This window comes from Artemia sp. Qi Xiang Cuo, chromosome 5, assembly GCF_049724085.1.
Source record: "Artemia sp. Qi Xiang Cuo chromosome 5, ASM4972408v1, whole genome shotgun sequence".
NCBI lineage: Eukaryota > Metazoa > Arthropoda > Branchiopoda > Anostraca > Artemiidae > Artemia > Artemia sp. Qi Xiang Cuo.
In genome coordinates, this window is record NC_142798.1 from 69,506,114 (window position 1) to 69,522,501 (window position 16,388).

The 16,388-nt window shown below is 35.9% G+C and overlaps 1 pseudogene; it reads left to right on the forward strand.

Moving 5' to 3' along the window:
- Positions 1–1,748: 1,748 nt before the first annotated feature.
- On the forward strand, positions 1,749–12,271 carry LOC148952447 (uncharacterized; annotated as a pseudogene).
- The last annotated feature ends 4,117 nt before the right edge of the window (positions 12,272–16,388 follow it).

A 16,388-nucleotide genomic window follows, 5' to 3' on the forward strand; every position in this document is an offset into this window, starting at 1 on the left:
TTGTGTTGACTGTGTTAAACATATCAAACAGCTGGCTGATCTCCGAGCTAAATACAATTCCCAGTTAGAGAAGAATTCAGAGCATGAAGTAGCCATAGAAGATTTGAAAAAACAGGTTGACATTTTTCTCAATGACCAAAAAGTTGGTAACGATTTACTCCATGAACGCGATAGTGAAATTAAAAAATTAAGTGAAAATATCAACTCCCATAATTCCCACCGCCTCCTTATGGAAGATGAACTCTACAATCTAGAAAACAATCAAGTGACCCTTAAATCGAAAATCACTAAAATACAAGAGGACTTAAAAAACAGCGTAGCAATTATTACTACACTAGGGGATAAATTATTAGAGTTCAGCAAATCCAGCATTAATTGCAGAGTATCCCATGAGAGCATACAAAAACCTACATGTAGTATGACTACTGATGACGCCCTTGAGTTCGTGAGTAGTCCAGTGACTTCCAGTTTTTCACATAAATTATCAGGTGATAATGAACTAAACAAAAGGATTAACAAGGTTATGGAGAAGTCATTACCAGACGATGACATTATTATTATTTTTGGAAAAACTTACGAAAGTGATGGATAAAAGGGAAACAAATTTAAAAATAAGCAGAAAGGAAAATGTGATCTGCAAGCATTTTGATCATGGTTTCTGCAAGTTTCGCAAACAATGCAAGTTTCTACATATTTGTCGTCATTTATTTCGGGAGTTTGTGTGTCTGATAAGTGTATTTTTGACCATGTTGATCTGTGTTCTGTTTTATCTTGTATTGATAAGTCGTGTACTTTTGCTCATGCATCTTCAGTATTGGAGTGCAGGTTTAAAACCCAACGTTTTTTAGAGCGACGCCGAAAGTATTTACGACTCCCCCCCTCCCCTAGTTCGTGTTACAATCGACTGTCAGTCTTATCCCCCTGCATACCCGATACAGAGCAGTATACCTCAGGAATCCATCCCTCGAAACAATCCTCCGCCCCAAGTACTTACGCGTGCCCAGTCAGTCCAACCCCCACAATCACTTCACTCAATTTGGGGCCATCCCCAAACCCCCCTCACTCATATTCCTCCCAAAAATCCACTTCCTTTCGACTCCGTTCTTCTCCGTGCGTCCAAGAAGTTACCGGCCGGTTCTGGACTCCACCCGTTATTTTCCTAGACAAACCCAACCCCAACCCTCCCCTCTCAGACACCCTCGCCGTGCTTCCCTCCCTCAGCATCAGCTTCCCCCCCCACCCCTCCATATAAAGAACACTCCCAATTTCACTTATTCCCAGATCACCAGGAAACCTTTCTCCCTTCCCTTGCACTTTATCCCCCCTGGCTACCCTTCCAGTATGACTCTGGTTTAAGAGTAAGCAGGCAGAACAATCCCCTTGTAACACCTCCCTGCAGAGTTTCTAAGACTTCAAATAGTTACCGCTGTTTAGAGTCTCCACTGGTACCTGCTCAATTAAATGCAATTATATTTTAAAAAGATGGATTTGATCCCCCTGTCCCTTGTTCTCACTATCCAACTTTAGTCCCCGTCAAGAATTCCACTAGAACCCCTGACCCCATCTGTGATATAAAAAAAGTAAAGTGTAAAAACGGTACCTTAACAAGTCGCTTTCGATTCCCCAAACTCTTGTTGAGCAATGCTGAAAACCTTAACTTTGAAAAACTTAATGCGTTAGACACCCTTTCTAAAATATATAGATTAGATGTAATCGCTATTACTGAAGTTCAGGCTCAAAATTTGCACATGTTAAAGATTAACAATTTTTCTCAATTTATTAAACCCAGACCAGAAAACCATCCTCTGGGTAAGAAAGGTGGTGAAATTCTGTTCTTTGTCCGTAATGATTTATACCCAAGTGAAATCCCAATTCCATGTCTTACTCCATTTGATGAAATTATATGGGTGTGTGTTCGACCTAAAGTCTTGCCACGTCCTTTCAATTTAATTGTCCTGTGTTGTTTTTATTACTCCCATAATCAGAGATTCGTTGACAAAATAAATTTTTTCGAAAAATTACATGCAAGTGCTGACTTTGTACTATCAGAATACCCAAATGCAGGAATTTTCCTGATGGGTGAAGCATACAATTTAAGACTTGATTCTACATGTAACGGTTTTAATTTAAAACAGGTCGTTAATGTCCCTACTACAAAAGGCAATACTACTTTTGATTTAATTTGCACTAATCTTTCGAAGTTTTACAAACCCGTCTCCACTCTCCCCCCTCGAGGGGGTAGTTACCACTTTAGCATTTTCCTATCTCCGCTGGCTAAAGTTAAACAGTCGTTTTCTATAACTGAAACCGCTTATAGACCTCTCACTGACTCAGGACTTTTCAATTTTGGCTCCTGGATTAGAACTGAAAATTGGTCCACTGTGTATCAAACAAATGACGTTGACTACATGGCTTTGTCCCTCCAAAATCTATTGAGGAGTAATTATGAATTCCACTTCCCTGAGAAAAAGTTCAAAACGTGTTCTACAGATAAGCCTTATGTCACTAAGTCTTTTAAAAAACTTATAAGAAAAAAAATCATTTTTTTAAAGCAGGTCGCATTACTGAGGCTAATAGTCTAAAGAAGTTCCTATAGAAAAAAAATTAAGAAAAGCATCTTCTAATTATTATAATAGTAAAGTCAAAGATCTATATTCTAACAAGCCCAAGCAATGGTACAGAAAAATTAAAGAAACGTGCGAAAAAAGTCCTTCCGAAGTTGATTTTCATCTCCCTGAACCCCCTAATAAGACTGCCAATGATTTGAACTTGTACCTTGCTTCCATCGTGCAAAGTCTCCCCCATTTCACTGGCTCAAGTCCAACTATTCCTCCCAAAATTCCTTCCCCTTTATTTCTCCCTCTGATGTTATAAACAAAATTCTTAAGCTTAGAAAATCAAGTATTTGTCCCTTGGACATCCCAGTTGACTTAATTAAAGCCTTTTCGGACAAAATTGCTGAGTCTTTATCAAATATTTTCAACCACATCACAAAATTTGGTAAATTCCCAAGTTGCTGGAAACAAGATTTTACAACACCTGTCCCTAAAAAATGTACCAGTCTGACTTTCGCCAACATTCGCCCCATTACACTCACTTCTGTTTTTTCCAAACTTTATGAAGGTTTCCTCTGTGACTGGTTTCAAGTTAAAAATTGTCCACGTATTGACATTCGGCAGTTTGGTAACTTAAAGAAAACTTCCACCACCCATTACCTTGTCCACGTAATACATACCATCGTAAGTAACCTTGATAAACCAAATGTTTGGCTGAACCTTGTCTTAGTTGATTTCCAAAAGGCTTTTGACCTGGTTGACCACACCATCCTAATTCGTTCACTACTGGTTAACTTTAAACTTGATCATTTTTTCGTAAATATTGTTATATCGTTTCTTTCAAATAGATCTCAAGTTGTTAAATACGAAAATATTTTCTCTAACCCCCTCCCTATATATTGTGGATATCCTCGAGGAACCTTATTGGGACCATTTTTATTTCTAGTCATTATAAACGATATTGGTAGGGACTTCCCCCAAAGGTGGAAATACGTGGATGACTTGTCGATCGTTGAAGTATGTCACAGAAATATTAAAAGTGACTCCCTTGAAATTCTAACCCACATTTCGGATGAAGCCAAGAACCTAAATATGAAAGTAAATTCCACTAAATCAAATATTATGACGATAAATTTCTTGAAATGTACTCCCGCCTTCCTTGACCCTATACCCTCAGATCTTTCTGTGTCTTCCTTTAAATTACTTGGGGTTACAATTTCCTCTAATTTAAAGTGGGATATCCAGGTGAAATATATTGTCCGTAGAGCTAATGCGTCCATGTCTCTCCTTCAGCACTTGAATAAATTTAACGTCCCCCATCCCATTCTTTAAGGATTTATACTTCCTTTGTCTGCCCGCATCTTGAATATGCTTGTCCAGTTTGGCATCCTGGCATCTCCCGTGATGAATCAGATAAAATTGAATCTATTCAAAAAAGAGCCCTAAGAATAATTTTTAAAGAAACTTTGGTACCATATTCCCTCCTTCTAAAAAAGTCCAAGCTGGAAACTCTTGAGCACAGGAGAGGAACGCTGTGCCTCCGTTTTGCAAAAAATGCAATAATAAACCCTCGCACGGAAAACATTTTCCCCAAAAGACACTCCGCATCCAGACACCGCCTGCAACGTTCTGTTTCTGAACCCGTCCCTATTTTGTCCCCCATCCGTAGTTTAACCTCCAGATATGAAAAAACCTTTGTCCCCTTCATTTCTGATCAAATAAACAACTAGTTTTTTTTTTTGTACTGGTGATACCCATGCTTGTGTCTGTTTGGTTCTTCCATTCCCTCCCCTTTTTATACGCAAAAGTACTTTGAAGTAGACCTCTGTTTATCGATACATTAAAAATATCCTCATGATAAATAATTAGCCATGGAAAAATATATCCATGAAGAAAATATAGCTTGGAAAAATGATTCATTTGAAAAATATACCCAAAACAACTTGGAATTTGGCCTCTATTTATCGATATATTAAAAATATCCTCGTGAAAAATAATCACTTACGGAAAAATATATCCATGAAAAAAAATATACCTGGAAAAATCATTCATTTGAAAAATATACCATAAACAACTTGGAAGTACACCTCTGTTTATTGATATATTAAAAATATCCCCAAGAAAAATAATAACCATAGAAAAATATATCAATGAAAAAAAATATATCTTAGAAAAATGATTCATTTGAAAAAATATACCCACAACAACTTGGAAGTGGACCTCTGTTTATAGTTATATTAAAAATATCCTTATGAAAAATAATTACCCAAGGGAAAATGTATCTATGAAAAAAAAATCTTGGAAAAATGATTCATTTGAAAAATATCCCTAAAAAACGTGGAAGAAGACCTCTGTTTATCGATATATTACAAATATCCCCATGAAAATAATTACTTATGGAAAAATTTATCTATGAAAAAAAATTTACCTTGGAATAATGATTCATTTGAAAAATATAACCAAAAAACAATATATGCCCCCAGGGCATATCTTACAACGCCTTCTCCCGGGCCCTGGGGGGTTGTTTTGACACCGGAGTTATTGTTATATGATCCTTGAGCTATTTTTATCAAAATAGCTATCTCAAGATTTTTATCGCATGCATTTGGGAAAAAAGGGCGTGGGGGAGTGGCTGGTTACCCTCTGATATCTCTTGATGCTTAAAATGTGAACTAGAACTTTCAATTTCCAATCAAATGCACCCTTTCTGAAGTTTATATGAGCATTCCTTCCATAAGAACCGTATATGCCCTTAGGGCATAACTTATAACCCTTGCCCTGAAGACTGTGGGGGGAGTGTCCTGCTCAAAGGTGTAATTTCCAGAACTTTCAACTACGTTGAACAAAATGGCTATCTCCAAAATTTTGATTGGATGTGTTTTGGAAAAATGGTGGAAGTGGTAGGGGTGTTAGTTGCCTTCTAATTAGTTTCGACTATTAAAAAGGGCACTAGCCATTTAATTTCCAACCTAATAAGCCTTTTTTGAAGTTGCAACGACAACGCTTTCTATATTAACCTTAAAAGTCCCAGAAAATAATTTACAACCCTTGCCCCGAGGGCTGTCAGAGGTTTGTCATCCTCAAAGACCTAATTTCCATAATTTTCAACTACATTGAAAAAAGGGCTATCTCAAATTTTTGATTGGATGTGTTTGGGGAAATGGTGGGCGTGAGAAAGGGATTAGTTGCCCTCCAATCACTTTTGACTATTGAAAAGGGCAGTAGTCCCTTGAATTTTCAATCGAATGAGCGCTTTTTGAAGTTAAAACCTTACTTACAACCCTTATAACCCTTACCTTATTTTACAACCCTTGCCCTGAGGGCTGTGGAGGGTGTGACCCCCTCAAAAACATAATTTCTATTTGGAAATCATCTACGTAGAACAAAAGGGCTATCTCAAAATTTAGATTGGATGTGTTTGGTAAAATGGTGGGCGTGGAAGGGGTGTTAGTTGCCTTCCAATCACTTTTAGCCCATAAAAAGGGCACTAGAACTCTCGATGTACAAACCAATGAGGCCCCTCCGAAGTTTATGCGACGACCCCTTCCATACAAAGTGCCTCTGAGGAAAAATATAAATAATAATAACAAAAAATAAAACATTGGAGCCGTATGGCCTTTACTATAGGGAACGCTATAGTGTTGCCTCTGATATTAAGAATATCGTCATGAAAAATATCCGAAAAAACTTGGAAGTTGACCTCTGTTTATCGATATATTAAAAATATCCCCATGAAAAATAATTACCCATGGAAAAATATATCCATGAAAAAATATATTTTGAAAAAATGATTCATTCGAAAAATATACCCAAAATAACTTGGAAGTAGACCACTGTTTATCTATATAGTGAAAATATCTTCGTGAAAAATAATTATCCATGGAAAAATATATCTACGAAAAAAACTATACCATGTAAAAATGGTTAATTTGGAAAATATATCCAAAACAACTTAGAAGCAGACCTCTGTTTATCGATATATTAAAAATATCCAAATGAAAAACAATTACCCATGGAAAATATGTCAATCAAAATAATATACCTTTGAAAAATGATTCATTTGAAACATATACTCAAAACAACTTGGAAGTAGACCTCTGTTGATCGATATATTAAGAATATACTCCTGAAAAATAGTTACCCATGGAAAAATATATCCAAGTAAAAAAAACTTCCTAAAAAAAGTTCTACTATAAACATTAATTTTCTAATAGTAAGAATTATGACTAACATATCTTTATCATCCTCATTTCGTATTTCGAAAATATCAAATATTATTTTTTTTTGTTTTAAGTATATTTCGCGTCAGTTTGAGACATAAAAAAAGTTGAAAGAAAATTCCAAAAAAAATCCAAGTAAAAAAAGAAGAAAATTTTTACAATAAACATTGTTTTTCTAATAGTAAAAATCGCTACTAACATATCTATCATTCTCATTTCGTAGCCTTTATCAATATATTAAAAATATCCTCATGAAAAATAATTACCCTTGGAAAAATAAGTCCATGAAAAAACATCCTTAAAAACTGATTAATTTGAAAACTATACCCAAAACAACTTGGAAGTAGACCTCTGTTTATCGATATATTAAGAATATACTCATGAAACATAATTACCCATGGAAAAATATATCCAAGTAAAAAAAAACTTCCTTAGAACAGTTCTACTATAAACATTATTTTTCTAATAGTAAGAGTTATGACTACCATATCTATATCATCCTCATTTCGTATTCCGAAAATATCAAATATGATTTTTGTTTTGTTTTAAGTATATTTCGCGTCAGTTTGAGACATAAAAAAGTTGAAAGAAAATTCCAAAAAAATCCTAGTAAAAAAAAGAAGAAAAGTTTTACTACAAACATTGTTTTTCAAATAGTAAAAATCACGACTAACATATCTATATCCTTCTCATTTCTTAGCCTTTTTCGAAAATTTGTATTTTTTTTTATTTTAAGTATGTTTCAGGTCATTTCAAGACATGTAAAAAAAAGTTGAAAAAAAGTTCAAAAAATTTGGCTGCCGTATCATTGCTTAAAATCTATACGACTTTTTGTAAGAAGAACTGGTAATAGCTCCAATAACATACACACTATGGGCCTCACTACATATGGCCTATGGGCCTCAATAACCATCTCACTACTAGAATTCTAGGATTGTACTGGATTTCTAAGGATTGTTCTGGATTTCTCTTTTAAAATGTTTTCTCGGCACCTACGACTTTATTAGTTTCAGCTTTGTGCATACTCCAATACTAAACTCTTTTTCATATTGGCTAAACTTTTGCTTTGAAGGTGTGAAACTTTTGCTAGGGACTCAAAGAATCCCTAGGCACCAGTCTATTTATAAATGGGAAAAAAAGTCCTTTACCGAGTCATGACGTTTCAAAGGTATTACATCATAGATTTCGAAAAACCATCCTTGTGGGCGATTCTCCTCAACAGTGCGAATGTAGAGAAAATTTGGAGCAGAAGGACTGTCAAGCCATTGGTAGTCTTACACGGAAAGCAGTAGTGAGTCATTGCCGACGGGTAAAGGAAATCAATATCCAAGAAAACGGCATTCGACTTTTCACCGGTGCGTTGTCCAGTCGGGTCGGTTTCAAGGATTTGATCCCCGTGGAAAATATACCCTCCCCGCATTGATCTCTCTACAAATTAATTAAAAAAAAACTTTCCGAAAAATAAGTTTTTCAAAGAAAAGTAAAGGCCATTGTATACTTAAGCTCAGAAAATACAAATACCTGCTAAAATTCAAAATCAAAACGACCAGAAATTACTATTAAAGAATAAATTAAACCCAAAACGAACATTAATTAAATAAACAGTCATAGGAAAAAACATACAAGAAGTAATAATATAAATGAATAAATATATCTTAAGCAAGTAATGCTTATATTGAATATGAAAATCAACTTTAAAACGAAAAAAATATTTTGCTATTGAAGTATAAATAAAACTTAAAATGAATAGAAATTAAATAAACAATCAAACAAACAAACATACAATAGATAATAATGTAAATTAATAAATAAATCTTAAAACGAGTGGAACTTAAATTGAATATTCAAATCAAGCTTGAAACGAACAAAAATCACTACAAACAAGAGTTTGAGTATCGCCTCCTTCTCTCACTGAAAAGTCTAAAACCTACTGCGTCATTGGTGCTTAACTGAATACAAATTTTATTACCAATATTTTATTTTGTACTTAATATTGACAATGAAAATTAAAATTATAGTAAAATTTTGAAATGATGAGCTTTCAGCAATTAATATCATTATACACCAAATATTCGGTTTAATTTATTACCTCTTTCTAAAGTTGTTCAAGACGAATATAGTTTCGCTACAAACAAGAGATTGGATACAGCCCCCTTCCTTAACTGTAAATACAAATCAACAACATATTGCGTCAATGGCGCTCCACTGAAAACGAATCATATTAAAAATATTTTCTTTTCCACTTCTTACAGCGTTGAAAAAAATTAGAATGAAATAAATTCTTGAAATGATGTATCTTTCAACAACTGATATCATTATATATCAAATATTCAATTTGGTGTTGTTTATACTTTCCAAGACTGTTCAAGATGCATATAGTTTTCAGTAAAGCGCCAATGACACAGTAGGTTTTAGGCTTTTAAAGTGAGAGAAGGAGGCGATACCCAAAATCTTGTTTGAAGTGATTTTTCTTCGTTTCATGCTTGATTTGCATATTCAATTTAAGTTTCACTTGTTTTAAGATTTATTTATTCATTTACATTAATATCTATTGATAAAAAAAATCTCAAAGTTCTTATCAGATGGATTTGAAAAAAAGGGCTCGGAGGGGTTGGGGCGCTAGGTGCCCTCCAATCTCTTTTGACTTTTAAAAAGTGAACTAGAACTTTCAATTTTCAATCAAATGAGCCCTCTTTGAAGTTTACACGAGCATAGCTTCCATAAGAACCATATTTGCCCCCAGGGCATAATTTACACCGCCTGTCCCCGCGCTCGGGGGGGGGGGGGGGTGTCATCACCACCGTTTTTGTTATATGATCTTTGAACTATTTTTAACAAAATAGCTATCTCAAAGTTTTTATCGGATGCATTTGGGAAAAAAGGACGTAAGGAGGGGCTGGTTACCCTCCAATATCTTTTGACGCTTAAAAATTGAACTAAATTTTTCAATTTCCAATCAAATGAGCCCAGTCTGAAGTTTATACGAGCATTCCTTCCATAAAAACCATATATGCCCCCATGGCATAACTTATAACCCTTGACCTGAGGGCTGTAGGGAGGTCGTCATCCTCAAAGACCTAATTTCCAGGATTTTCAACCACGTTGAACAAAATGGCTATCTCAAAATTTTCGTTGGATGTGTTTGGGGAAAAGGTGGGCATGAGAGGGGGGTTAGTAGCCCTCCAATCACTTTCGAATATTGAAAAGGGCACTAAACCTTGGAATTTCCAACCGAATGAGCCCTTTTTGAAGTTTCTATGAAAACACTTTTTATAAAAAAAAAAACTTATATGCCCTTAGGACATAACTTACAACCCTTGCCCTGAGGCATGTGGGAGGTTGTCATCCTAAAAGATCTAATTCCCTGAATTTTCAACTGCTTTGAACAAAATGACTATCTCAAAATTTTGATTAGATGTGTTTGGATAAAAGGTGGGCTTGAGAGGGGGTTAGTTGCCCTCCAATCACTTTTGACTATCTAAAGGGGCACCAGCCCTTTGAATTTCCAATCGAATGAGTCTGTTTTGAAGTCTCTACGACAAAGTTTTCTATAAAAACCTTATATGTCCCCAGGCCATTTCTTACAACCCTTGCCCTAAAAAACCAACAAATAGAAAAATCTCAAAAAAAAAAAAAAAAACGAGACTGTGGCAAGTGTATATAAAATGAAAAAAAAATAAAAAAAAAAACGCGTTTTTTTCGCATTTATAAAAACAAGGGGTCTTAAGAAATAAAGAAAAAAAGAAAACAAAAAGATAAAAATAAAAACCAATAAAACCACCACCAAAAAAAAAAAAAACAACAAAAATGTACAAACGGCGCAAACAAATCCACGTAGGGAAAAGATGCTAAAATAGAGTTACTAAGTTTGCGCCGTTTTTACATTTTTGTTGTTTTTTTTTTTGGTGGTGGTTTTATTGTTTTTTATTTTTATCTTGTTTTTTTTTTTTTGTGTCTTTCGTGCTTAATACGCCTTGTTTTTATAAATGCGAAATATCCGCGTTTTTTTGTTTCTTTTTTTTTCCTTTTATCTACAAAGGCCACAGTCTCGTTTGTTTGTTTTTTTTTAGAGATTTTTCTATTTGTTGGTTTTTTTTCATTGCTGGCCGGTTCGGCTTAAGATCTTTCAACCCTTGCCCTGAGGGATGGGGGGGAGTGTCCACCTCAAAAACATAATTTTTATCTAAAAATCAACAACGCTGAACAAAATGGCTATCTCAAAACTTTTATTGGATGTGTTTGGGGAACTGGTGGGCGTGGAAGGGGTGTTAGTTGCCTTCTAATCGTTTTGATCCTTAAAAAGGGTACTAGAACTCTCGATTTTCAATCAAATGAGTCCCCTTTGAAGTTTCTACGAAGACCCCTTCTATATGAAGTACCACTGGGGAAAAAAAATAAATAATAAAACATTGGAGCCGTTTGGCCTTTAGTATAGGCAACGCTATAGCCTTGCATCTGATAGGTGATGATCCACGTTGGCAATCAGAACTTTTTCAGCTCCACTAATTTTAAGCATTAAATCCATCACCAGATGTGTAGTTGAAAAATAATGCCCAATATCCAACCCCAATTCTTCATGAATTTTGTCCGTGTTTTTACAGACAATGTCCGACAACGTCAATACAATACTTGGCAGGTACAGCTGTAGTGCTTGTACGGGTATATGCCCTTACGCGTTAATAAATTATACAATTCTTCATCTGGAAAGTGCTGTTTAAGGAGGGGGAAACTATTAAAATCATGACTTATCTGTACTTGAATCAATTGAGATAAAGATACGGGGAAGAAGCTATAGGAATCTAAGAAACAGATTTTATTCAAGCACATTTTACCATTATCAATTGTTTTCAATTTAAATTCTACGACTAGCAACTTTTCAGATGATTTAGGTATGATGTTATATGAAAAATAACCATCTACCCATGCACCATCTACAACATCACCTTTCTGCAAACGTCCCAACGCTGGTAATATGAATTTCAAATCGTAGTTGGAACTGTGCATGTAAACCAGAAGAAAGTATTGCTGCTTGACATTTAAATTACACGATTTATGCGCAAACCTCCCGAAAATTACTCCCTCTTGATGAAATTTCCTTTCACATATGGTCATGAGTGGGCTTTTACTTACCCCTTATCAATTTTACTCTTACATACCCAGCAAATATCTTTGTTTTTAATAGCCAATTCATATTCTGGTGATAGATTCATTGGATAATGTGTATGGCGCAGCCGTGAAATTAACTGATTTGCTGTTTTAATTAGAGCAACCATAGCTGTGACAACACAATCTTCCCCACCCAATGTGTCAACTAAATCTACCCATAGCATGGTATTACTAGAGTCTCTTTGGGCATGCGCAAAAGGGACTTCAATGGCTTCATGTTCTTACCACGATTCAAATTTGATGGATCGGATACATCCATTTGAATCCCAACTTTTGAATCCCAAGGTGGCATTGTCTCCTGAAACCGTCCCCACGGACTGGTATCCATGACACTTGCAGTGTTTCAAATGATGGTTTAGTTTTAATTCACCACGGAATCTTGAAAGATACATTGGACAGTAATAGCAGGTAACCCTTTTGTCCCTTTACCCTTACTTAAAAACCTGCTAAAATGGGGGATGGGAAAGAAATGTTCAATTGACTTTGGATCTTTGGCAGGTTCGCAGAGAAGCCATACCTAGTGCTTCACTAATTCAATAAACGACGCCCTTACAGAACATATCACCCCTTTCTTATAACTTATTTTCCCTTCCTCATATTCTTCGTCAAATTACAAACTGTAAACCAAATATTTAAATGTTCGTTAGCTCTCTCAAAAATGTCAATCCCCTTTAGTGTTACAGGATATTGCCTTTTAAACAATTTAAATCTACTTTCGGAAATTCTGCCCCCTCCCCGCCGCCATTAACTGCCCAATCGTCCAACATTGTCTTGCTAACATCCTTTGCCTCGGGTTTATGTCCTGAAACAAGGACAGAATATTTTAAACACTCCAGGCCCGTATCAAAACGAAAGTGCTATACAACCCTAGTAAGCTTCAAATTTGCATTATATTTTTTAAAGTTATGTTTCCCACTCCCCCTCCCACCTCTTATAACACATTTTCTTTTAAATTTTGTAATATTTACTTCTAATTCTCTTATAAATAAAACTACTAACCAACTCCCATTTTCAATATAACCCTCCATCCTATTAAAAATTTTACCCAACCAATCCGAAAACACTCCTTCATAATTATGCAAGTTCGGATGAAGCGTCTGAATCATTGTTTGTATTTAACGCGGATACAAATCACCCGTAATTGCATTAAAAAAAACATTTTAACTTTAATTGATGCTTTAATACTATCGCGCCCTCCCACCTCCCGCATATGGTTTTCAAGAAGTGCCCGAATCTAGCTGATATACGAGTGCACTAGGCTAATAGGATCCGTATGGATATTACCGCTTGTAAGAGAATTGAACTAGTCCCCGAACTCAGTCCGATACACATGAATGTTACGCAAAGCAGTATCTTCTAAATACAGTTCAGGTAATACTGGAAGTGAGCCAGCTCCACTTTGTTCTCCTAAATCATTGTCAAGGGTGGGCGTTGTCTCGACCTCACTTGATTGTAAATCTTCAACCCATTCATAGTCTATATCAAGGCCGAGACCCCGCGCGAAGGTATCTAAATTAAACACCAGTGCAACTACACTATCCAGACTCACCTTCACACTCGGAGCCCCCTGGCTTTGACTACTCTCTGGGACCTCTTGTGTACTCATAAATGTCTCAATATTCTCAAAGAGCTTGTAGGTCCCTTGAGATTATGGCGTGTAAACTTAGAAGAATAATAAGAGCATATTAGCTCACTGGAACATATTGCCCTATTATATAGATAATAGTTATAGAAGTCATAGACAGCATAATACTCGCTGGAATGCTTCATTGTATTGTGGGCCATGGAAGGATAACATGAGCCCCTGTACTTATAGACAGCATGGTACTTGGTGGAATGCATCATTGCATTATGATGCATAGAAGGTTACCCTCGGTACCGTAGCCACACTTACTACTGACCATATTTCAAGACCACACTACTGCTATAAATGTAATCCTTTTTGGATGTATAATTTTTTCTAAGTCAAGAAAAACTCATCAAGGGGGAATTATGTTGAGCATGTCCTCAATCCATGGCAGTATTTCTTCACTGTTGTTGTCATCCGCTGGTGGAGCTTCTAGAATCTCATCCAATAGATTGTCCATTAATTGGTCAAAATTCTTCTGAAAAAGAAACGTAAGATTTAGGTAGGAATGGTAGATGGTGCTAACATGGGGTGGGAGCCCTAAAGGAGGGCAGATGGGTCTCCCCCAAATCTAGCGAGTACGCACTTATTAGCTTCTAAATTCCCTTCCAAGCTTGAAAATGATAAAAAAACAACCTTATTTCATAGATATCTCTGAGGTGTGGGCCTTTTAAAACTAGGGGGAGGGGGCAACTCACCTGAAAAGATAAGACTAAAGAGTAAGCACTTAAAAGAATAAAAAGTCCTTCAAGGCCTGAAAAGGTTTTCTGACAGTAGACTAGAAAAATTAGCGAAAATCATCATTGTTAGGCTGAAAAAATAGCGAAAAAATGCCTTTATTGGGCTAAGAACATAGGTTGAAAAACAAGAATGAAAAGAATGCCATAATTTTATATCCCTCTTGTGTGCAATGAAGGTCTTTAAGAATGGAGGCCCTCTTGTGGCGATAAATGTCTGTAGTAGGGCAGAGAATATAAAAGATGTCATTAGAAGCTTGAAAAGAAAAATGATGAAAAAGTGGCTTTATAATGTTGAAAAAAAATTACTTGCATCTTCGAACTGTGCCGACAAGGCCACACCAGGGAGAGCAGGCTTGTGCAGGCAACGCAGGTGGGAGTGTGACTTTAGTGGTGCCATCACGGCGTTGCGCAGACGGATCAGCGCCTTGAGTGCGGGCTTGTGCAGGAAGCGCAGGTGGGAGTGTGACTTGAGTGGTGCCGTCACGGGGCTGCGCAGATATATCAACGCCTTTAGTGCGGGCTTGTGCAGGCAGCGCAGGTTCAAGTACAAGTTCTTTATTAATCAATAAAAAATGTTTTGACAAAACTATCAAATTAATGACCCACAGTGAGAATAACTCGTGTGTGGGTTTATATACACTCAACAATAAATAAATAATACTATATCCAGATACTGGAATAAAAAGATTGCTCTTCAACTCTCCGTAAGGTAACAACAAACAAAATCCGCATAACCAAAATAACCAAATAAATAAAGTGAAATGAGGAGCATCCACCCCAGAAAATAAATCAAATTAATAATTACTGATTAAGTGATTCATTAATCTAATTTTATTATTAACCAACGAATTATTCAAATCTATAAAACTATGAAATTTATTCCAATTTTATATAATACTATGCCTTGGTGAAAAACGGGACCTTTCAGATTTTATTAAAGCCTAACGGACAACAGAACTGCCACGGGTCCAATATGCATGCAAAACCTGATTATAATCCTGAAAAAAATTATTATGCAAATTAAAATACTCAGGCAAAAGACCTTGAACGTGTTTAATCATATAAAGAACAGAATGGAAAGAAGAGAAAAGATCCAGTGGAAGGATATTTAAAATTTGATACATACTTTTTGTTTACGATTTACCAGGGTAAGATAACGGGCTAGGCAGGCAATTTTTCAATAGACGCAGAGCTTTATTTTTTTGACTCTGAAGAGGAAGAATATGAGTTTTAAAAATATTAAAAAAGTGACTTGAGTTAAGGCACCGTCACGGCGTTGTGCAGATGGACCAGCGCCTTGAGTGAGGGCTTGTGCTGGTCTTGAAAAGTGGGCATGGGAGTTGGATGCCCCAGCCATCTCCATTCGTTGCACAGGATTGCTGTCGTTCCCTCTTGCCCTCTTGCTTGGAGAGGGGAGGGTGGGGAACTCCTAGAAAAGAAAATTTATTATAAATCTTATGAAATAACTCTAGCCACCTTAATGGAGGGTCCCATACATGGGAAATATGTGCCGATTTGAAAATTCGATGCGCAACTCCATTTCTCTAGGAGGAACTTCAACTTTCTTAACCTTAGTAAGGCAGAATAATTTGAAGTGACGACTATCATAGGTCGCTTTTTACTATACTATAGTTACGAATTTTTATATAAGTATGTTTAAATGCAATATTTAAACCCTACCCCTTCTTTAACATTTTCAGAAACCAGCATTCGACTTTTAAGCTTTTAAAAATGTTATTATTCATCTAAAGAGCAGATAAATAGGTCCCTCCACCCTTTCCTGGAAAGAAAAACTACAATTTTTAAATAAATATACTTGTGAAAATGGAAAGAACCCTTCTAGGAGGGATAGATTTCCCATAACTCAGGACTGATGACATATCATCAAAGCTTAGGGGCTAGAAATCAACTTATAAAATAATAGGCAATAGCACTCGAGCTATAAACATGCTCTTCATTTGCCTCCCTTATACACAGGTATTTACAAAAAAAGTATTATTCGGCCAAGAATTCGAAATTGAGGCCATTTAAATGTATCCCACCTTAAAATACCTTCTCAAGGCAAGTTTGTCTCATTTTC